Source organism: Gracilinanus agilis, chromosome 2, assembly GCF_016433145.1.
Source record: "Gracilinanus agilis isolate LMUSP501 chromosome 2, AgileGrace, whole genome shotgun sequence".
Classification (NCBI taxonomy): Eukaryota; Metazoa; Chordata; class Mammalia; order Didelphimorphia; family Didelphidae; genus Gracilinanus; species Gracilinanus agilis.
Genome location: NC_058131.1, coordinates 25,262,037 through 25,286,259, shown reverse-complemented (window position 1 = coordinate 25,286,259; position 24,223 = coordinate 25,262,037). Strand labels below are relative to the sequence as shown.

Genomic DNA, 24,223 nt, shown 5'->3' with positions numbered 1-24,223 from the left:
TTCTACTATTCGAACATAACTTAATATTAATAAGAAAGTCTATTGTCTTCTCTTAGAAGCACAATATGTGACCTTTTTTTCTTTCAGCCTGAAGAATTTATCAGCTTGGAATTTTAAGTAAAGAGGTAAATTTTATGTATATCAGAGATTCAGAAACCTTTGGTGAGAATCTTACTTTTCCTTTTAATGCAAGTGTGAGATTTCTCACAGGTGGGGAACGGCAGGTGTGACGATGCTGACACCAGCCCCAGAGCCTCTCTGGGACAGGCTGCAACCTTTTGCTCATCTCATTCTCTTTGTTTCCAGCTAATCTGAGATTTCCTGTATTTGAGTCCTCCTCAGCTTCCCTCACACATTTGGGGTTCTTTTGAGTCAAGGCACTAAAATTAGTCAGAGGCTACTTGAAAAATAGATGTCTCCTGATTCAATATTTTATAAAGCTATCCTGAACACTAAACATAGATGCATGTAGATAAAAATAGATATAGAGTTAGATAAGTGATAGCTATTTTTAATCGATGCCACAATAAGTATAGCATTAGACTTGCTTTGTAATAAGTAGGGGGCAAAGTACATTAGACAATGAATTTAGAACCAGGAAGAGGCTATTTTAAATCCTTCAACAAACACTTCTCAACTGTATGGTCCTTGAAAAGTCTTTTCAACTTTTTTAGTCTCGGTTTACTCATCTGTTAAATGATACCTACGTCAAAGATGTAGTCTGAGGACCAAAAGAGATATAATTTGTAAATGAATTCGAATAGCTTAAAGCCTCATATGAATGCTGCCTATTATTATATTTAGTGTTGGTGTTATTTTCAGTCATATCTGACACTTTGTGACCCTTTTTGGGTTTTCTTGGCGAAGATACTGGAGTGATTTACAATTTTTTTCTCCAGCTCATTTTATAGATGAGGAAACTATGGCAAATAAAGTTAAGTGACTTGCCCAAGATCCCACAGCTTGTGTCTGAGGACTGAAATGAACTCAGAAAGATGATTCTTCATGACTATAGACTCAGCCCTCTATCCACTGCACCACCTAGATGCCCCATTATTATTATGATTATGATTATTTGAATATCTTAATTTAAGTGCATAAAATGTCATAACTTCTCTCTATTTCATGTACTCATCCCATGTTATGGAGGGAAGAATATAGAGCTGAATAAAAATATGAGTATGTGGTTAGATATTGTAGAATTATATTATATGGTCATGCTGAGGAAAATTGAGACATTGACACATGCTTTAGGCAGGAGGCCTAGATGTCAAGAAAAAGGAAACTAACATATGCTCTCCTATCCCCTCAACCTCCCTTCCTCAGAGGGAAGTTATGTGTGGGATGGGGGGCTAAGAAAAGATGTAGGTGTTACTTTTCATTGTTGTCCTTGATGTCATTCATCTTGCTGGGGCCTCACTTATTAGCGATTCAAGCATCTGTGAAATTAAACTTGAAATTAAGTCCTATTTTTGGATGTGATTGGAAAAAAGAACAGGAAAAAGTACTCACGCTGGAGGCAAGGATTAGAAGGGAGACGTATTTATGAAAAAGTGATTGGGAGGGGGTTGGAATGACAAGGTTGGCCATGGATTGAATTTGGGTAGAGTAAAACTGGGGAGATTCAAGAGGCCAGAGACAGAGAAAAGTTTGTTATAAAGGAGGAAAAAAAGGATTTAGAGAAGAGAACTGGAACAGATAAATCCAAAGAGAAGAAAACAAAAAAAAAAGGTGGGGAGCAACAGGACTTAAGCTTAACTTGGGGAAAGAAAGAAATAAAAGGACTTGGGCAGTTGAAGGAAATTGGTAAGATGAGGGCAAAGGCATTGAGTGTGGTTGTCATATTGCTATCAGGTAAGTAAGTGCTAAGTGGATTAAAAGATTTTCCCCTCCACAAGGGAACTGACCAGAAATGCTACTTGCATATGAATAATAATGACAGTGATGATAATGATAATTTCTAAGGGTTTTTAAAGTTTTTTTAAATATGCTCTCAAGTGGTCCTCACAATAACCTTAGAGGCAAATGCTATTATTATACACATTGTACAAATGTGATAACTGAGTCTGAGAGAAGTGATTTGTCCAGGGCCATGCAGTTAATGACTGAGGCAGAATTTGAACATGGACCTTTCTAACTCCACATTTGACACTACCCACTGGGCTTTTTAGTTGCTTCTCCACAAAGAATGGGAAGAAAGGAGGATTTTGCAGTGATGAAGGTATAGTACATGAGGTAGTCTTTCTGGTGGAGTCACAGAATTGTTTTCTGTGACTAAAATATAGTGTATTTCCTGCTCCTAGAAGAGAGGGAACCAGGAGTATGGGGAACACCTCATCATTCTACTTTATTCAAAGGGAAAAGAAAAACTCTTTATAACAACTCACAGTAACAAGCTGAGAAACTGCAAGAGGAGGGATATTTTCAAATATGAATTTTACTTTTTTCCAGATTATACATCAACGTAATTTTTAATATTTATTTTTTTGCTATTTCACAATCCGTGTTTTCTCACCCTCCCACCCCCCAAGAAGACAGGCAGTATAATATTGGTTGTACATCTATTATCATATGACACATATTTCTTTGTTTATCAGGATGTGAAACAAGACATATTAATTATAATGGAGAAAAATTCATAAAGGACATAAAGTAAAAATGGTATGTTTAAAACTGCATTTGGACTGTTTCTTTTATGACAGTGACATCCCTTTTTTGTTCCTGAATCTCCTGGTGTTGGCTTGGATCCTTGCCTTGATAATAATTAAGTCATTTACAGTGTGAGGGATGAATATATTTTTAAAAATAATCTGAAAAGGCAGTTGGAAATTTTCCAAACTGAATTAGGGTGGACTATACAAGATTGCAACACAGAATTAAGGAAGAAAGGACCATGGCCAATATGGAGTTAAGAACCAAGATGGTTTTCTGAAGAAGTGGAAGGGCATTCCAAGGAAGAAAGAGCTTTTCATCCTCCAGGGAACCACAAAGAAGATTCACAAGTATTTTCCAGTGAGACCTCACTTGAAGTGGTGAGGGCCAGAGGAAGATGCAAGCAGGTGTGGCTAGAAACACCCACCAAGGGACACTGGGGCAGCTATTTTTCAAGCTGATAATTTAAAGAGTGTCTTCCAGGAGCATGTTATCCATCAAGTGCCAGAATGTTCTCTGGGCTGTGAAAACTGATTACTCTCACCTACTTCTGTGGCTATGTGTATGCCCAAGTGACCCTTTCAGAAGAAATCTATGAGGCCAACAGTTTTGAAGACTTGGCCAAGAATGTCAAGAGCACAGAGGATATTTCCTTAAATCACTCCTGATGAGTTAAGGCAGGACTTCAGAAGGTGAAGTTTGATGTCAGAAGTAGACTTATGGTTAAGGTTGATCCTGATGATTTAGATTTATGGACCATGACTTAAAATATAAAAATTGAGGGCTCCTAACTAGGTGTTCGCTATACCTAAAAAGGGATGATATGAACACATTTGCCTGGATTCTTGCCAATCTAATCAAAAGGACTTTCAACTGGAAAAGAAAGAAGATGGAAGAAAACAGCCTAAATATAGACATTGACCTAGGTAACACTGAATATAACTTCAATATAGGAATAAAAATATCCATAGAGACACCCAAAGATATTACAGGAGACAAGAAACAAGAAAGGAGGCAACAAAAATAAAGCATCATTTCAAATGTCTAGAGACAAATCCATGGCACATAAGCCAAGCAAAGTAAACTAGAGTCCTCAATGTAAGAAGGAAAATTGGACACTTTAAAAGAGAAGGAGAAGGAGAAGGAGAATGGGAGAAAGAGAGACTGAGACAGAGAGAGAGACAGAGACAGAGTAAGATAGACAGAAAGAGAGACAGAGACAGAGATACAGAGAAATTTCAGTTGGGAGGGGAAAATAATATGGAAGTTGATGAAACCATTGAGAGAATAAAGAGAAAGAAGAGAATTGGGGGAATGTTAGGAAGGGGTTCTTTATTTATTGTGTACAAAGTGGCTAATACAAACTAGAAAAAGAAAAATGAGTCATGGCCAAACAAGTTAGTAAGGGAACCAAGAGATATGAATAACTGGATCAAATTGAGAGGAAAATATAAGAGAGGAGAGAGAGTGTACGTAATAAGGTCAAAAACTACAAAGAAGGACATCAAGAAGAATGAGGATTGTGAAAAATCAGACTTTGGATTTAGTAGTTAAGAGATTTTTTGTAAACTTGAAGTGAGCAGCTGTAGTGGGGGTAGTGAGAGGTCAGGAACCAGACTGAAAGTGTGTGTTTATATGGGGGGGGGTAAGAAAATAAAAACAGTGTGCATAGCCTTTCTTCAGGATAACATTTGGAGAGAATGGCAGAGTGAAGTGAAGAATTTGGGTCATGAGAGGTCTTATGAGGATGAAGGAAACCTGGGAATGCTGGTAGAAGATAGAGAAGGTGGCAATGTCAAAGACTGAAGGTGAGAGAAAGGTGATATGATACTCAAGCTCTTACAGGAAATAAGGGGAAATGTTTAGGGGTAAAAATTGAGAGTTTAAGCTAATCAACTGTTCAACAAATGTCAGAGTGAAAAGGGGTTTGCAGAAGTGGAATAAAAGAGAGAAGGATGCTTAGATACAGGACTTGCTTCTTCTCAGTAACACGGGAGGTTAAAAGTCCTCTGCTGAGAAGGAGTGAGAACAAAGTGTTTTATAGATTTATGGTATTAAATTTAAATAATAATGGATTGACCAGTATCATACTGACTTAAAAAAAACAAATATTAATATTATATTGCATTGAACTCATATGTTTTGTTAACCATTTCTCAATTAAACTTTAATTCAATTTTTGCTATACCCACTGAGGAGTTTGATACCTGTTATGGGATTGAGATGAGAACAGGCTTGGAAACACTGCATGTAGAAAGCCATAAATCCAGCTAACAAAGTGCTTCACCAACTTTAAGGTGCAATTTGATACTTTTTTTTCTTGGTCTGAAATTTCAATAGTTTAGCCCAATGATAGGCAAACTTTTTAAAGAGGGGGCCAAAGGAAAGGAAATGCTCATTTGTCAGTGTGTTTCTAAGGCAACTCTTTCAAAGTTTCATTGTATTGTATCCTACTCATTGTATTTGTCAGATGAGGAATAATGTTGCACAGCCAGATAGAACATTTCAGGGGGCCACATCTGGCCTGCAGGCTGTAGATTGCCCATCACTGATTTAGAGCATAGTGAGGAAATTCTCTCCTTGCTAATATAGACAACTAGCTATTTTGGAGCCTACAGTTTTGTGAATGACCCATAGCACTGAGCTCACCAAGGAAGAATAAAAGCTTTGTCATGCAGCACTAAGTAGAGCCAAGTTAATGTTAAATTACACTAATTTGGGTCATTTTGTTAATCCCATCTACTCAGGAACATTGTTTGTTCTCCAATTATTAGGTCTTCCTTAAACTTGTCTTTGTGGAGATCAAGTTTATTTCTGGATTTATTATTTCCCAGATATCTTAGTTGTTTTCCTTGCTATTATAAAGTTGTTTAGATAAGTTCAAATGTTTCTCTCCTGAATTTTGCCTTGTCTAGTTTAAGTAAGTCACACCCATTGCTATTTGGCTACATAGTCTTTAAGTCTTATCTGTGTGGCTGAAGAAAGTAGCAAAAAGAAATAAATTCAGATCCTATTTTAGGCCAAGGCTGTAATTAAGAAACTAGCATTTTGCCATAGATTTACCTAATAGCTACAAAGTGTCCTATGTTTTTTCACTGGTCCTTTTAGATATGTGAAAAAAGCTTTCTAGAGAGCAATGGATTTATTTCAGTTGTGGGGTCACAGTCACTTTCTGCACTGCATCAAGCACAATGCCCTACAACATTCATTACTCTTGTCTTATTTATGAACAAAAATATATATATTTAACTCCTCAACCTCTGCTTTGATTTTTGGCACATTGTGTTTGTTGATGTGTTAATTATCAACGTGTCACTCATTAGTCAATCTTGAAAAATGGCTTGAGTGACTAACTTTTCTCCTCATCTTACATACAAATAGTAAGCGAGGAGGGGTATAAAGGACACAGAGTGGATCTGCCTTTGGAAAAAAAATGTTCATTTGAGAATGACAAACACCTGAACATGACAAAGAGAGAGTTTCACACAACTGGGGAATGTTCTCCGTCTTTTGTAGTTCCTTTTCCTTATTTGTAAAAAGGAGGCTTTAAACTTGAAGTCCCATCCAGTAATTCTGATATTCTGCTGAAAGTGAAAGCACTGACAGCTGAAGATTTTGTCGAGCCAAACATTCAGAGTATGTTTCCAAACAGTTTGATTGTGACATGGACCTTCTTCATCAGAGGCAATATTTAATATTAAGCCACATTCATTAAGCTTCCCATACAAATCAGATTGAAATGCAGAAAAAAGAAGTGACCCATTTCCCATGACCAGGAGTCTAAATGGATTGTTTAATTTTTAGAGTGCCTTTCTGTGAGCAAGCAATTACATTCCTACCCTATTTCTGATGCTTTTATTTAACTCTTGAGTTGGTACTGGCAAATTTACAATTCACATAATGGTTTCCAAATACGTTAATAATGAAGAAATTCACTTAGGCTATACATGTGTCATATCTGGAGGGCTAAATCCGTATAAAACCTATGGAAAACAATTTATTGGAATCTAGTCCGTTAGAATAATGTGCTTGGCCATTTTCAAATACGCTAATCTGAGTCTTCATTTTATTGACATTTTAGATTGTATTGAACAATCAGGAAAAATGCTAGGAAATAAGTCAGCCATTGAAACTGAGTGAATACTTTAGCCTTCTGTGGAAACCATAAACTGAGATCTCAAGCTCTATTGACAATACATAGTAGAAAACTGCTGTATTTCTTCTATTTTGGCAGTGCCCTGATTTTTGTGATAAGTAGAGATATGGGAAGCTAACAATAAAGTGACTGCTGTCCCTAGGGAGATGCTCTGAGTGTGATAACAGAACAGACCTTCAGTGATATATAAGGACTTACCCTGTGCTAGGTTCTGTGCTAAATGCTGGAATACAAAGATAAAAATATATTCCTTCCCTCAAGGAGATCAGGATCTAATGAGGGAGACAAACTAATACAAATCAACTATAAACAGAGATCAGATGAATGAAAAGGTTTATAGAATGCAAAGGTTTGTAGAATTCTAGTGTCATCTCCACTGTGGAATTATATGTCACTAGAGGGTGTCCTTGTGAATCTGGCATTTCATACATAAAATAAGGTTATCTCATTAATAGGCTTATTACCAGCATTTCTTGGTAAGGCCAGATGGAAGCTAACAGATCTCTAAAGAATACCACGTTTTGAAAATATTCTTTAGAGCCAGTGTCTTCCCAAAAATATTTCCTAACAGGTTCCCTAGGATATTTTTTATAAACTGGATGTCATTATAGCTTTCATATGTAATGAGACCCCTTAAAAAGTAGGTTATATATGATCAGCCACACCATTCATAGGTGTGCTCACCAAATAGGGTATGTGGCAGGGGGAGGAAGAGAATAAAAAGCTAGAATGCCATATGTCAATTTTCAAAAGGAGAAAAAGATTGTTTCTAGAAAATAACTAGGAGGAGATCAGGGAGAAAGAAAACATAGGAGCAGTTCTAGAGAAGAGAGAAAGAAATTACATACCTGACTTTTTTTTACTCTTGTGTCTTCTTTGGGGGTTGGGGAGGCAGCAAAAGTCATATAGAAATATTTATCATAGTTTTGTACATTGTTACTCTCCATTCCAATCTTCCATTTTGGAAACATATAAAACTAAGGGTAGTTAGGAGTAAAATGTTCAAAGGTTTAAAAAAACTGCCTGTTTGATATAGAAAGGTGACCCAAGCCTATCATCTCTGTCTGCAGACCTTGACCATCTTTCTCTGGCAGAAGCTGTTTCTTAAAGAAACCTTATTAAACATCTGGGATATGAAGAAATGACAGTTGTTTTGTTTCTACCACATTTATTTTCTTATATACAGGCTACAAAATTTTCATCAGCAACACTCAACTTCAGATGTCAAAACAGAATGACAGGCAGACTGCTAGGATGTCAAGGATGGGTTTAGACATTGGCTGAAAGTCTAAATGCATGTTTAAATGGTATTTGTCAATAGTTTAATCATTAAAACAATGCAATTGCAGACAATTTATATAAGGTAATTGGAATAATACCAGCTTTGGAACCAAAGGACCCAGTTTTAAATCCTGTCAGATCTACCTACAATGGGCCCTGGGAAAGTCTTTTTCCCTCTTTTTGATTCAGGTTTTCATCTGAAAAAAGAATAGATTGAATTGGTATACTTATGATCTTTTCAAATCCAAAGATCAAAGGTTCAATAGGCTTATTTAATGTCAGATTTTTTTCAAATCAGAAAATTCTATATTGTGAAAAAATGATTTCCTAACACAGAGTTTCTTAATCTTTTTTTGTTTCATGGAGTCATCCTACCTTTCCTGCTTGGGCAGGAGTCTGGTGAAGTTGATGACCTGTTATTTAGAATATATTTTTAAAGGTATAAAAAAGATGAAATTATTTTTAAAAACCATTCATCAAAATACAACAGTGATGATTAGTTACAACAACAACAATAATAATGATAATATATTTGCAAACTCCATGTTTAAATTTCCATATCTAAAATCTTGGGAGACAGAGAGTTTCAGTAATGTCATGTTGTGGTTCAGTGATTCCCAAAGTGGGCACCACTGCCCCCTGGTGGGTGCTGCAGCGATCCAGGAGAGTTGTGATAGCCACAGGTACATTTATTTTTCCTTTTAATTGCTATTACAATTTAAAAAAATTAATTTCCAGGGGTCTAAGTAACATTTTTTCTGGAAAGGGGGCGGTAGGCCAAAAAAGTTTGGGAACCACTGTTGTAGTTTATGTATAATTTTTCCTTTGCCATTATGAATCATATGTAGTTTTAGACTTGGAAAGGAAATCAATTTTGTGTTGCTATTATCCACATTTTTTTTGACTTGCAAAAAATATGGGTAGGTATTTCTATTTCCCTTCTGAATTCAACCTCTTTGAAACAAAGAGTGCTCATCCTATAGTTCTTTGTACAATATGGTGTATAATAGCTAGCATACATCTGAATTTGAAAATAATAAACATTATACTTTAGCATTGCCCTTCTGGGCTGTTACAAATTAAGTGCTCCCTAGGCACCAACCACAGTACTGATAGATGTGTTTTGGGGAAAATCCATTTCCCTTCCCCATCCCCATCAGTCTTTCCTATCCTCTTACTCTCAGTATGTTAACATTTTCTGTTAGTGGACCTGCTTGTTTTTGACTCCATGAAACATTATACCGCCAGTATGTGTCCCTTCTGATGCTCCCCAAGTTGAATGTCCTTTTGTGTATAATCTTTCTCATTAGATATGTAAGCTCCCTGAGGGCAGGGACTGCTTTTCTTTTCTTTGTTTGTATCACAAGTACTTTATCACAATGTTTGTCACACATTAAGATATTTATTGAATTGGATAATCAGTTACATCTTTTAATGACATTAATGTGAATTCTGATGAAAGACTTTGGAAATCCCCCATCCTAGAAATGAATAAAAATGTTTGCAAAGCCACAGCTAATAATTTAAAATCAGTTACCAATATGCCTAGAAGCAAAATAATGTATTTAAAGCAAATTACAGAACACTTTAATTATGAAAAAATGGTCTTTATTAATGATGTGTATTATGGAGAAAGAAAAATATATTATGAAGTAAGAAAAATTGCCACCTTCAAAGTGCTATAATATAACCTGATTTATATTATTATCCTCAATAAATAAAGGACATGAAAAAAAATATTATCACCAGAAGAAAAAAAGTTCTTTTAGCAAAAGCGAGTGCAGTGTAACCAATTTGCTTTAATGAAGTGACTAGGAGTATTCTTAGAACTTCAGTATAAGTACCTATTTATAATGATTCATTTTTTATGAATGAACGAAGAATCATTTATTAAATTCTTACCCTTTTGCAAAAGGTGCTTAGTGCTAAGGATACAAATAGAAAAAGCTGGAAATTCTCTTCTCTCAAAAAGATCGTATTTCAATAATTTCTACTGTAGATCCAATGGAAAGTTCCTATGGTTTTCAAGAGATAGAGGCAAAGCAGATGGCTGTGCCTTTTCTTTAGTCTAATTTTCAGGGATCAAACAATATATTTCTGATATGGAACAATTTGATGGGATCAAGCATTGTGGCCCTGAGAACTTTCTTTCCTGTGACTTTGATAGCTGAAAGTGATTATGCAGTAGTGAATGGATTGCACACAGAGGCATTTGCCAGATTGCATCTCCACAAAGATTTTAGCCTGGACATTTGCTAAAGAAGGAACAGAGAAAAAGGCCAGCAATATTGTGATGAGGGAACAGAAGAAAAGTTGTTTCTGGGGCTCTTGACTTTACCTACCTTGAAACTGGAGAACTTACTGGTGGCAGACTCAGACTTTTATTTTACCATAGAAATTAATTGATCCTCTGGGTAATGGCTATAGTTGTAGTGGGCTGTTTCAAAAAAGAGTCAATGCTTACTTGTGCAACAAATGGACTCCAAAAGGTGACAGTTGGGTCATTGCAAATAATACATTTTTGTTCACTTTATCAGTTGAATCATCATTCCATAATCTTCTGTTTTTGTTTTTTGTAAATGGGAGTTTTCAAATGTTTAACGCAAGGGGCCTGGATAACCTAGAGGACTTCACTGAAAGTTAGAAATTGGTAACATTACAGTCAGTGGTTTTATTTTTTTCATATTTTGCCTACAGATGTGTTTATCTAAGAACTACACATAAAGATAATAGATCCATGCCCTTTACAACCTTGACTGCAAGTAAAATGTAATGATTTCCCTTGAATTTTTGAAAGACATGTTTCCTTTATTCTCCTGCTCAGACAGTCTTCATTAATATGTGCTCTGTCAGAAATAACTGTGAATGCTTTCTAAAGGCAAAACTATTTTCATAAGTTAAAATAAAATAGTTTGAGCCCAATAGTACCAAAAGAGATGCACCTTTCTTAAATAATAGGAAACAGTTATTATTTCTATTGTTCCTACATCTTTTTGACTTTTTTCTTGTTCTTTGTGTCTATGTTTATCACTCTCCACTTCTCCTTTTTACTCTTTCCTTTTTCTAGCATCTGTATCTTTGCCTGTCTGTCTCTAAGCCTTCTTATTCTCATATAAGTATTCTTCCCATGCCATAATTTGCTCAAAACTATCTGATACTGGTTATAAAAACAGAAAAGTCAATCAATTTCAACCAAATAACTAGGCAAGAATTTTTAGAGTGCAGCTCAATGTTTGAAAAACCCGAGCATGGATCTCAGCAAGACAGTCTATGATAAACCCAAAGAACCCAGCTTTTGGGACAAAAGCCCACTACTTGACAAAAACTGCTGAGAAAATTGGAAACCAATATGGGAGGGATTGGGTCTAGATCAACATCTCACACCCTACACCAAGAATGGGTAAATGATTTGAATATAAAGAAGGAAACTATAAGTAAATTAGGTGAGCACAGGAGAGTATACTTATCAGATCTCCAGGAAAGGAAAGATTTTAAAACCAAGTAAGAGTTATAAAAAAATTACAAAATGTAAAATAAATAATTTTGACTACATTAAACTAAAAAGGTTTTGTACAGACAAAACTAATGCTACCAAAATTAGAAGGGAAGCAGGAAATTGGGAAAAAATCTTTATAACAAAAACTGAGACAAAGGTCTAATTACTCAAATATACAAGGAGCTAAATCAGTTGTACAAAAAAATGAAGCCATCCCCCATGCTATCCGTGTTATCAAAGCCTTTTTAAGAAGGTAGTTCTTAGAACCAAACTCTATGTGCCAAGTGTAGTCTCACTTAGGCAATGTTTGAGATATTTTCTATCACATAATGAGACTTGGGCTAAAACATAATCATTGTTTTAGGTTTTGTGTTAGTTATGAAGGTGTATGATAGAGTAATGCCTGACTCAAAGGATTATTATATTCTTATGTCATGTAGACAGATTGAAGGAATAATATATGGAAACATATTACTGTATACTTAAATAAATAAATAAACAAACAAAGATATTTGCTAAAAGAGGAAGGTTGAGGATTAATCAAGGAAGATTTCATAGCAGAAGTAAGACTTGTAGGTGACTTAGAGAGTAGGATCTGAGTAGGTGAGAGGGAAGAGGGCACTTATGACTCAGCATGTACTGTCTGTCTCCATAGACTACCTTTACTGTTGTTGCATTCTGATACTGAAGGGTGTGACTCTCCACTTGTTGTACATTTCCTTTGTTCCACTACCCACTTTATGTCTTTTTGTCTCCTAAAAACACCAAACAATACATATCCAATATATTCCATATGACAGTAAAAGGTTATGTTGGAGGGAGCCTATTTGCTAATCAAATAACTGCCACTATTTAGAATCTGTGTTTTTTTCAGGGTGGCCCTTCTCTTCCCAGATGCAGATGTTTGCCACTGCATGCTTTCTCATCATTTGGGATATTTGCCCATAGATGTATATAAATACTCTATTGAGGATCTAATCACCTGGCTAGATGATATCCTCTGGTTTTCTGAATATTTCTCAGCTAACAGTGTACTCATTAATAATGGCATTAATTGCTCATATCTTTGAATCACTTTAAGAGGCAAGGCTATTCCCCTCATGCTCATCAGTGCTTTAACCAGGATTTGACTCTGTATCCCACAACAAGTCTCTAGATACCGCCTGAATGATCAGTTGTGTATATTATAAGGATTATTTTCCTTCATGGTTAGAATACACGGCAGCTTCTTACATCTCTCCCAATTCTCATATTCTGCAATATTGGTGAGAACACACTCATTTTTAAAGGCACCATTTCAAATATTTAGCTAAACCAGGCTAAAAATGATGGGCCACAATCTTTATTGTTGGAAGAAATGTCCAAATCATGGAGAACACAATTCCTTTGGCATATTGATCTTTCACAGTGTACCTCTTGGCTATTCAATATGGCATTCTTCCTTTGTAATAAAGCCATTCTTTCCCCCATCATTCAAGGCCTCAGTAATGTCTTATTCTACTACTTATGCACAAAGAGTTATTTGTAACAGAAGACAAGCTCCTTGTCTTCTGTTATATGTCTATTGCTTACTGGCTTACTTAAATCAAATTTTGAATCTTCCATGAATCTGTAGTTCCATGATTTTTACATATGTAGTCACTGAAAGATTATTCATGGTAAGCAGGATGACTTTTGTGGCAGGGAGTGCTTTGTGATAATTCCACTGATAGAGGATTTCCTAAATACTTTCTAAATATTCTCTTCAATTTGGAGCTCAGCTCACTGGACAACTATAGCATGTGTCTTATGAACATTTTTATATATTGATTCACATTAGTCTGTTTCATATAGAGTCTAAATTTTGGGCTATTGATTTGTAAATATTTTACCTGCTTCCATCTGCTTTTCTTCTCCAGTATGAATGATTATGTTAGCTCAGTCTCAAATTGCTGTAGGTTTCACTGGGGGAACTTTGTGTAGAAATCTGGGATTTAGTATAATGTATTGTACTGACATAACTGTATAGTAGATGATATTAAAGTATTTTTAAAAAGAAATGAGAAATTCTTATACTCTCTATTATATGATTGAGATTGCATATTTCTCATTTTGCCCTAACTTTAAAAAAATGAACTCAAATGGGAGGAAAAACATAAGAGAATTATTTAAAGGCTTTATTACTGTGTGATTTTATTCAGGCTTGATGAGTGAAAACATTAACGCATACCAAAAATAACCTGTTAGCCAAAATGTTTTATTTTCATAATTTAATTGCCTATTTTGATTGATATAGCACATGTCAGATAATTCCTCAAGTGTTTACTTCACAACATCATGTATTTGGAAGTAGAAGGAATATTAGAAATTATCTGGTCCAATCAACTCATTTAATAGACACAAACCTGAGACACCTGGGAGTTAAGTGGCTTATATGAGCCAACAAAACAGTAAGGATTTGAACCTATATCTCAATATACATTCTTCTTTTTACTACACTCTACTGGTTTGGGAAAGTTGTATTTTGGAGATATTCATTTTTAAGCTTGAGATTTCATTGATAGTATTCAAAAATAACATTTTAAACTATCAATTTGGCCCCAATCTGTTCCTAATGTCATGAGCATCTCAAGGAGAGGATTAATCATCTTGACTTTTGCATCTTTATTTTAAAGACTATCCCATCATATAGGAGCTGACTGTATCAAAAGGAATAGTTTCAGGAAATGACTTTCATTTGTATAATTTTTGATTATTACAAATAGAAATCGACCCATTCTCTGATATGAAATGTGGAGCAACAAGCTACATGAATTTAAGTAACTGAAGACAATTGATATGGTCACAATTTGCTTTCTAGCTCATGATAAATAGAAGTAATGAATGATTGCCTAATGTATGAATAGAAGGCATTCAAATAAAAGAGAGAATTGATGATGTATAATTAGTATTGATTTGAAATCTGAGTAAGAAAGTCATTTTACCTAATTTCTGATACTGAAAAATACATATTTCCTTTTTTAATATTTATTAATAGATAATATAGTCTATCCCTAGAATGGAGAAAGTTATGTCATATACAAAGTAGAAAAACCACATTTTAGCTTATCTTTAATTATATCTATCATTCCCATTTTCCAAATAAGTGCATTTCATGGCAAGATATACACAGAATGGTATATAGAAGGAGTTTTACCATCTTATTCTCTGAGAATTTATTAAAATTTGTAATACAGTAATAACATTGGTATATCTGATTCTTAAAACATAAATGAAAAATGAACCATGATAAATATGAACTTGGTAAAGATCATTTGCTAAATTGTCTTTTAAATACTGAATATTTTCCAGTGTCTACGAAGATGTGAATGAATTCAGTGTACAGAGTGGCATATTGGATATGTCATGCTCTGTACTGTGGTATTTTGAGTAATGACAATAATAACTGACATCTATTTAGAACTGTGAAGTTTGCAAAGTAATTTACATATGCTAACATATTTAGAACTTTTCTAGGAAACCCCCTGCAGGCATTCTTCTCTATATTTTGCAAATGAAGAAACTGAGACTCAAGGAAGCTAATTTACTTTTTCATGGAAATACAGGTAGCAGATGTCAATGGATAAATCATGTGAAATTCTTTCTGACAAGAAAATCAACATTCTATCAACTTCCCACCACAGGTCTTATTAAGGAGAGGACCAAAGATTAACCTAAGAGGCAAATGACCAGGATTCTAGTCCCAAATCTGAGAAAACTAGCTGTACGACTTTTCACAAATCATTTAACTTCCTTGACCCTTTGTTTAATCATTTGTAAAATGAAAGAATCAGACTAGAAATTGACTAAAGTACTTTTTATTCCTAATATTCTTTGATTTTTGTTCCTTAGGAATTGAAAACCAGTGGTCAGAATAAGAACTTTGTGTTTTAACTATCCAAGACTCCTTTTCCTATAATATATGAAAATTAGAGGAAATATCTACCTTAATTTGGGGAACATTTCTAATGCCCTTACTATATGCAAGATATCATGTACAGTCACATGAGGGGAATATTTTGCATTTTAGCTTCTTAATCAACTCAAGATCAATATATTTGGAAAACTGAATGCCAAGTGTGCCTGAACAACTGATTTTAACTTCATAGACTTTTTGAAATTAGTTTCAATTTTTTACATATGAAATATTCTCAATAATTAATCATGGAAATAACATACGTTTCAGCTATTGAAAAATATTTTGGCAAATGTGATTTCTATTCATGTAAAATAAAAAAAACAGATTTTAATAAAAGCTCTGATATTTCCCTTTCCTCTCATTGCATACTAGAGGTGGGTCACTTGTAGGTATATACTGTTCATCAGTCATGCTGTTATTAGCGTTTTCTCTAAGAACTCTGCTAAGGAAAATGGAATATTTCTTGATACAATTAATATTGACCTTGTAGATTGATAAAGAAAATGAAGATGGCATAAACACGGGCTAGTTTCATTGGTATACTCACCAGCCTGACTCACCTTTTTGCTAACTTATCAACAAGAGTCAATTCTTGTGTTTTGCTCAAAAGATGGAATATTCCTTTCCTCTCATATTTTCTTGGTTTGCTGACATTTTTATTAAGAGTTTTAAATATATTCACTACAAATTTCAGATAGCATACCTCCCATTTTTCCTGAGCAATTTTATATTGAAGATATAGATTGAGTGGGAATTATTGAGACACCTTCATAGGGATGACAACATTTCAGGAATCATTTAAATGAATGAAGGAGTTTAGCTTAGAAGATATCCAAGGTCATTACAACAATAAAATACTGAAAAACAGTTTTGAAGGATAGTTTGATAATCGAATGAGATTGGGTTGATTTTCTTGAGAGAAAAAAGGATTAAAATAATAACAATCCCAAGAATCATTATAATACCTAGTATTTATATTTGCTACCAGGTTGAATGTGTGGAGCTGAATGAGACTCATGTGAAAATTCTAAGATTTCTTCTTTTGAAATTAGTTATAATTACTCTAGAGGTGGCATGTGTTACAGCAAAACAGAGTGAACTTGAAATTGCTAAGACCTGAGTTTAAATATGGCCTCAGATATTTTTTATTTGTGTGACCTTAGACAAGACATTTAGCCTCTTTCTGTCTCAGTTTTTTCAACTGTAAAATGAGGATAATAATAACTCCTCACTTTTAGAGTTGTTATAAGAATCAAATGAGATATCTGTAAAAAGAACTTAGAACAGTGCCTAGCACAGAATAAGGTCATTACAAACATTAATCCCTACAGAAGAAACAAAATTTGCTCAAAGGAGAGAATTATTTAGTTAATTTTAACAAAGAAATGGACTTTGAAGGAAATTCTTCCTCAACACAAACACACATATTCGTCAAAATGAATTCTATAAGTTGAGAATACAATCTTAAAATGTTCCCAAAAGATACTACATAAATTTTTCTAGTAAAGAGGATGGGATTAGGTTGTAGAGCTAGAATTGTCACATACACATGCATTTACACATATGTTCTACATGCATGTATGTTTGTGCTAATAAGTAGCATTCATATGCAATTACACAATTATGTCATGCCTCAGTTTTGCCCTTAAAGAGTTGACTGAAGTGTGTTGATGAATATCAGTATATGCAATCGATTGAAGAACTTAATTTGACTTGAAGGTCATGATCAGATTGAGATTTTTTCCTAATTTGTCAGTCTTGGTAAAACCTTGGCTCCTTCTCAGAATAATGATTTTAATTAATGTATTAATTAATTATACAAAGTATGTATGATTTCAAGGGATACTAATAGCCAATAATAACTTCTTTTATATTATCTTAGATTTTCCCCATCACCTGATAATAGTGCTAAATGCTTGGTTTCCTTTTTAGTTTTGCATTTTAACTACCACACATATGCCCCTGTGTCTTTAACAGGATTTCTACCTTTTAACTTCTAGGCACAACTGTTTCTGAACATTGATACTACTCTTAAAAGAAGCCAGTAAGAGAATGGTTTACTATAGCTTCACCTATCATATCAACACTCTAATATAAATCCTTAGTTTCTTATCTAGCTTTCATCATTGATCTTAAATATTTGACTATTTTTTCATTGTTGATTTGGGTCCTTTTACATATAGTATATTTACACATTAACCTATCTAAGTGTTGTTCTTGGATTCTTTTATTTTAATTGGAATGCTTTTAGGTCTCAAATCAGCTTGGGAATTGATTACAAAAATGCAAAACAAGAAAAAATGTTATCATGAAAAATTTCTTTTTAAATAAGAACTATTCCCCACTCCCTATTGTTAAAGGGAGTCAATGACTTGGTTTTAAGAGCAAAGGAACCTATTATTTGCCCAAATGCTTTTTGAAAGCATTTAAGAAACTTTTGCAAAGCCAATGTGATGCAAATATACACCTTAGCCTTTAGCTATAATTTGTATGTGCAGAAGAAGAATTTCTGAAAACTCCATATTCTGAGTAGTTTCTAAGCCATTCATAGCTCAGAATCTTCTTCAGTTCATTCATCCCTTAGTGAGATATTTTTTTGGTTTTAAAGACAAAAAATTGTCTAATAGTATATCTATTGCAAAGATGAAAAGAGAATGCTGGTCCACATCTCTGAACCAAAAAATTGTGAGCTGCTTGAGGGAACAGACTTTATTTTACTTCTTCTTTTCTATCCCCCAATATGTAGCACAATACCTGGAACATAATAGGTTCTTAATAAATGTTTATTGGCTGACTATTTTCAGGTGGTAGTTCCTTTTCCTATGCTCAATGCCATTTCCCCCATGAAATTTTCCCTGTTTTCTCCCACCCCTTCCCACAATAAGAAGTAAACTGACCCCTTGGGAACATTTCTCAAAATCAGAACATTTCCCAATTTGGAAAATTCAGACCAATAACAGGAAGAATTTTCTATTGTGATAATCCATTAGACTAAGTATTCAGAAATCATTTCATTCCTTCCAGAGCACAAGAGAAGGCAGGTGTTTTCCTCAGCCTTGTATTTGCAAAAGGAATTTTGGTAGTCTTTTTAAAAAAATCCTCTCTGATTTTTCACTTATGTGGTATGGATGTGAGAGTAGCCAAGAGAGATTATGAAGGATAGGTCAATAAGCTGTTAGAATTAATGGAAAATTCAATTAATTTTACAGTTGTGTCTGAGTCTATGAGTCCCCATTTGGGGTTTTCTTGGCAAAGATACTGGAGTGGCTTTCTATTTCCTTCTATAGCTTATTTTACAAATGAGGAAATTGAAGCAAACACAATGAGGTGACTTGCCCAGGGCCACACGATATATAAGTGTCTGAGACCATATTTGAACCCAGGAAGATGAGCTTTCCTGACTTCATGCCTGGTGCTTTATCATCTGTGCCACTCATCTGCCCATCCTAAATGTACTAACTCTAAAATAAAATACAAACAATTATTTGTTTTTCAGCCTTTCTAACCTTTAATTATCTGGTTTCCATTCTGCTTTTCCACACTGATAAAAATTTTATTTCCTCCCAGCCACCTTATTTCAGCCAAAGTGGTCTGCTTCCTCTTCCTCAGGTACACCACTCTATCTCCTTCCTGTGCTTTGCATGGGCTATTCTCAAGTGGAATTCTTTCTCTCCTTCCCTACATGTCAAAGCTCAATTCAAGTCCCATATCACACAATAGGTCTTTCCCAATTGCCCCAGTTGTTAGTTTATTCATGGGAAATTGTTTCTCTTTTTAAAATTATATTAACTTCTCTGTGCATATTTTCTCCACTTGGATGGAAGTTCTTTGAGGACAGGCCTTGTTTATTTTGGTCTGTCTCCTCAGCATATAGCACAGTGGGTGGCTTGCAGTAGGGACTTATGTGCTTGTTGACACACATATTGAATTGAATTAATTCCGACCATTGTGAAGGCTTCAGATAACTTTGGCCTCTCCTGTTCACTTTTGTTATTTTTGTATTACTCTTGTGTTCATGGCTCACCTTACCTACTTATAGGGCAAGTTCCTTGGGGTTAAGGACTAAGTTCTGTTCATTTTTGTATTTCCCAGTGGTCATTAAAATATATTGAATTGGATTTTCTTGATACTCTCCCTTTTCTCTTCAGCATTAAAATCTTTAATCTTCTCTCAGTTGTCAACAGTTTTATCTTCTTAACATTGTTTGCCTATTTTTCCTCCTGTGTTGCCTCAATTTAAACCTTGATTCCCTCTCATTTGTACTGTCGTAATAGGTTCCTTCATTTGTAAACCTGCCTCTACTTTCTCCCCTCTACATTCTATCCTTTCAATATAGAGGTGACTATGGTCTCAACTCCTCCTTGTCCCTTCCCAGTTTGGGCAAATGAATATTGAGAGGAGATAGAGAAACACAATCTTATTCTCCACAACAGTATTTTCTAATATAAATAACGAGAGGGGCAGCTAGACAGCTCAATGGTTAGAGAACCAGAGGCCTATTGATAGGAGGTCCTTGGTTCAAAACTGCCCTCATTCTAGCTGTGTGACCCTGGGCAAGTCATTCAATCCCAAATGTCTAGCACAGGGGTCAGCAACCTTTTTGTCTGTGAGAGTCATAAATGCCATATTTTTTAAAATGTAATTTCGTGAGAGCCCTACAGTGGTCACAGTGAGCACTCCTATAACAGCGCCTGAAAAAAAATGGACTTCATGGCTCCTGCAGAAAGAGCCATATCTGGCCCTCAAAAGAGCTAAATATGGCTAGAGAGCCATACATTGCCGACCCCTGCTCTAGTACTTACTGCTCTTCTGCCTTGGAAGCAGTACATAGTATTGATTCTAAGATAGAAACTAAGAGGTGTGTGTGTGTGTGTGTGTGTGTGTGTGTGTGTGTGTGTGTTTGTATGTGTGTGTGTGTGTGTGCATGCTTTAAAGGAGCAGATGAATTTTTTAAGTACAATAACTTTAGTAAGATAATGGAATCTGGGGAGGAAAGGAGGTGCTGGGATAAGAACCATAGATATCTAGGTTTGGGAAAAAAAATAAAGAACAGAACTGTAATGGGGAGATTAAGCAGTAGCACCCATTATTATTATTCCCATTCCCAATATTATGTTTTTTTTTCAGAACTAAGCATTAGAGTGATGGAATTCATTGAATAAAAAAAGGGATGTAAGCAGCTGATTGTGTAAATATGGAGAGGTTTGAAGGCTAGATATGTCTTTAATATTAGCTTGCCTTGATATTTGATATTTTTATGTCTGAAAGCAGTGGGCCGAACTGAAATTCTCCATCAGTGCTCTCAAGTACATAATTCAGCAAGGGTTGTTCTTTGTAGAAGAATTCAGCTGCTGAGATCCAAGTGGAAATATGTTTTTAAAAATCCAGATGTGAAAGAAAGGCCAGTGGAAATGACATGCTGATTTCAATGAATTTAGTGAAAATTATGTTTTGTTATAAGATTGACCTCAATTTCAATGCTTATAATGCATTGATGGATTTAGATATGGTAGGCCAAAGGCTGCTGGAAATAACGACACCTAACAAGTAGATTCAGGTAATGTTTTCCATGTTTTGTATTATTTATTTGTTGATACCTGTCTTTCCTTAAAAAACAAATCCAAAAACAAAAGCAAAAAACCCTCTTCTTTTAGTACTCTTAGGGCATTGTGGGGGAAGGAAGGCAGCTTTTTTGTTGTTGTTAATTTCTGCCTATAATTTTATCTCTATATCAGTCATTGTTTTTGTGTCTTTTTCTTTTTTTTCCATAAGGGGACATGAATTGGAGAGAAAAGTAGACAAATAAAACTTCAATTAGAGAACATCTATTAAGCATCACCTAGGTGCATTGTACTAGGAGAGACATGAAGATGAACAAGTCTAGAAGACCCAAATACAATTTTCTTACTTAGAAATTATTCTCCAGAAGATCAAGGGCAAGACTCTTAAACTTGTGGACCCACAGTTTTGATCTCCAAAAGGGGTGTTTGTAGCTTATCATGCCTGTAGTGATTGCCTCTCAACACTGTGAAGTTAAGATGAGATATTCTATAGAACAATCTTTGGAAACTGTGAAGTTCTACAAATATGTTCATTTATCCATCATCTATCAAATAAAATCTGGTACTTCTGGGAATTCCTTTTCAAATATATGGTTCTAGTTTTATATCAAAGACAGAGATAGAGACAGAGACAGAAATACAGAAAGAGAGGGTTTGATCAAAATTCTAACCAGATTAGTCTCATGTCTTCTCTCTCTACCCTAACTACAGCTTGTAGAACTCATCAGTTCCTATCCTATCAGTTACTGTTTTTCTTCAGAAGTTCCTTCCCTCCCATATTTATTCACTCATCACATTTCTTATGATATCATGCAACATTCCTTTGTACTTCTGAGATAATAATTATTGGCCTACACCTTTCCCTCCCATTTATATTCTAAGATTTCTTGTAGTGAGGATCTCTGATCTCAATTTTGTGTCTAGTTGTGTCTAGCACATAGTGCTTTGAGCATGGTAAGCATTTAATAAATGCTGAATTAAATCAGAGCTGTCCTTAGCCAAATAAGTGTTTTAAAGAAGTAAATTCTCCAACTCTAGGATTGTTTAATCAGAGACCTTTGAGATCCAATAACTCACATTTCTATATTATTTTATAGTTTTCAATACTTTTTTTTACTTTAGCCTGTTTATGCTACTAGCAGCCTAGAGTGCTAGTGCAAGCATTATTATGCCCATTCTACAGATGAGTAATCTGCAGGTCATAAATCCTGAGACTTGTCTAGGTTCACATCTACGGCCTCTGACTCCCCGGTATTATGCACTTTGGATAATAGCATGCCATCTAGCAGTTATCTTACAGAATTATACTTCTTTATTAGGTAAAGGCCTCCCATCTACTCTCTTTTCTGCCCTCCTAATGCGCTTTTACATTTAAAGGAGAGATTAGATATGATCAAACCTTAGTTCTTCATATCATAGATAAGGAAACCTAGATGCAGAACATTTTCATCATTTTACGAGATGAAGGAGATGGAAATTTTGAGTGTTGGTCAAGTTTTCTTTTCCCAGCAACAATGTACCTCCCTCTCTTACTTTCCTCAGTCTCCCTACAAGCTTCTTTCTTACAATTGTTTCTCCTTTTCATTGCTAATTTGAGAGTTCATTGCCTCCACTTCATAGCACCCATTTACTCAGCTCTTTGCCTTCTGACTTCTTTTCAAACTACTCTATTGAAGCCACTTTCTTAAAAGTTGCTAAAATTATTTTGGTTAGCTAGGTGGCTCAGTGAATAGAGTGCAGGGCCCAGATTCAGAAAGCTAATCTTTGAGTTCAAATCTGACCTGAGGCACTAGCTATGTATATTTAAGCAAGTCTTATAACCATTTTTTCCTCAGTTTTCTCAGGTTTATAATGACCTGGATGAGAAAATGAAAAACAAATCCAGCATCTTTGCCAAGATTCCCTTCCTCTCCAAAAGGGTAACATGATGGGATGACTGAAATTGACCGAAAATATCCTTTTAAATATTGAAAGACTGATGGCCTTTTATTCAGTCCTCTTCCTTTTTATTATTCTATAATTTTTAGCACTATTGACCTGCCCTATTCTTCCTGATTTCTCTTCCTTTGGCTTCAGTGACACAAATCGTCTTTTCCTGCCTGTCTGACCAGATGAGTGCAGTTTGCTGTCCTGATTTATAATCCCCTTTTTCTAAATAATGGTCTCCATCAATACTCTGTTGTTTCACTTTTTATTTCTACATTCTTTCCTTTGGCTATCTCAAGTACTTCACATAAATTCAATGATTACCTTTTGAAGATGCCTCCTAAATCTGTTATGTGTTTTGAGCCTTAATTCTTGCCTTAAGATCTGGCCTCTTACTTATAATCCCCTCTTAGACAATACCAGATGGATACTCTGGCCAGTACCTCCAATCCAGCAGACCTCAAACTGAAATCATTAGCTCTCTAACCAGAAATGACTTCCTCAGCTTATTGATATTGCTGGTTACAGAGGCTCAAAACTCCAAAGTGGTTTCTGTGTCTTCTCTCTTTCACATGCTCCCATCTAGCCATCTTCCACTTAATTAATGGCTGAATTCTAGTAGTTTCTATCTTTATAGCATCATTTGACTGCATCTTTTCCTCTGTGAGTATAGTTCAGATTCCCTTTCTCTCTTCTCTACCATTATAATAGGCTTATGAATTGTCTTCCTGTCTCCACTGACTTCACTCCAATTTAGCCTTCTCAGATAACCCTTGTATTAATCTTCCTAAGGTATATGCCTGACCACATCGCTCCTCTGCTCATAGAAGCCTGGAAATGTCCTCTTCTCCCCATTATGATAAATAAGGCTACATGCCTCGACATTCTAAGAGCTTCCACAGACAGTTCCAGCCTAGCTTACCAGTCTTTCTTGACATTGCTCCTCTTTATACATGCAGCATTACGTATTGGATTCAGCATCCTAGCCACTATACCTTCATTTGGCAGATCATTTCCCATGTCTTGAAAGAATCTTCCTCTTCTCTGTGTTTGTCAAATAAATCTCTTGTAATGCTTATCTAAAATGACTTATCTTCTTTAAAGACTTATCTCTGCTGCTTGAAAGCACTTTCTGCCTTTAAAAAATTTTTAGAAGTCTTTCTGAATCTCTCCTTTGACTTGAAATCAGATTTCCTGATATGATACATATATAT

At 35.0% G+C, this 24,223-nt stretch overlaps 1 protein-coding gene across 1 annotated transcript in view; it reads left to right on the top strand.

Moving 5' to 3' along the window:
• The window catches only part of CTNNA2 (catenin alpha 2), a 1,353,633-nt gene that overhangs the window by 51,122 nt on the left and 1,278,288 nt on the right, over positions 1-24,223 (top strand). The window lies entirely within an intron of this gene.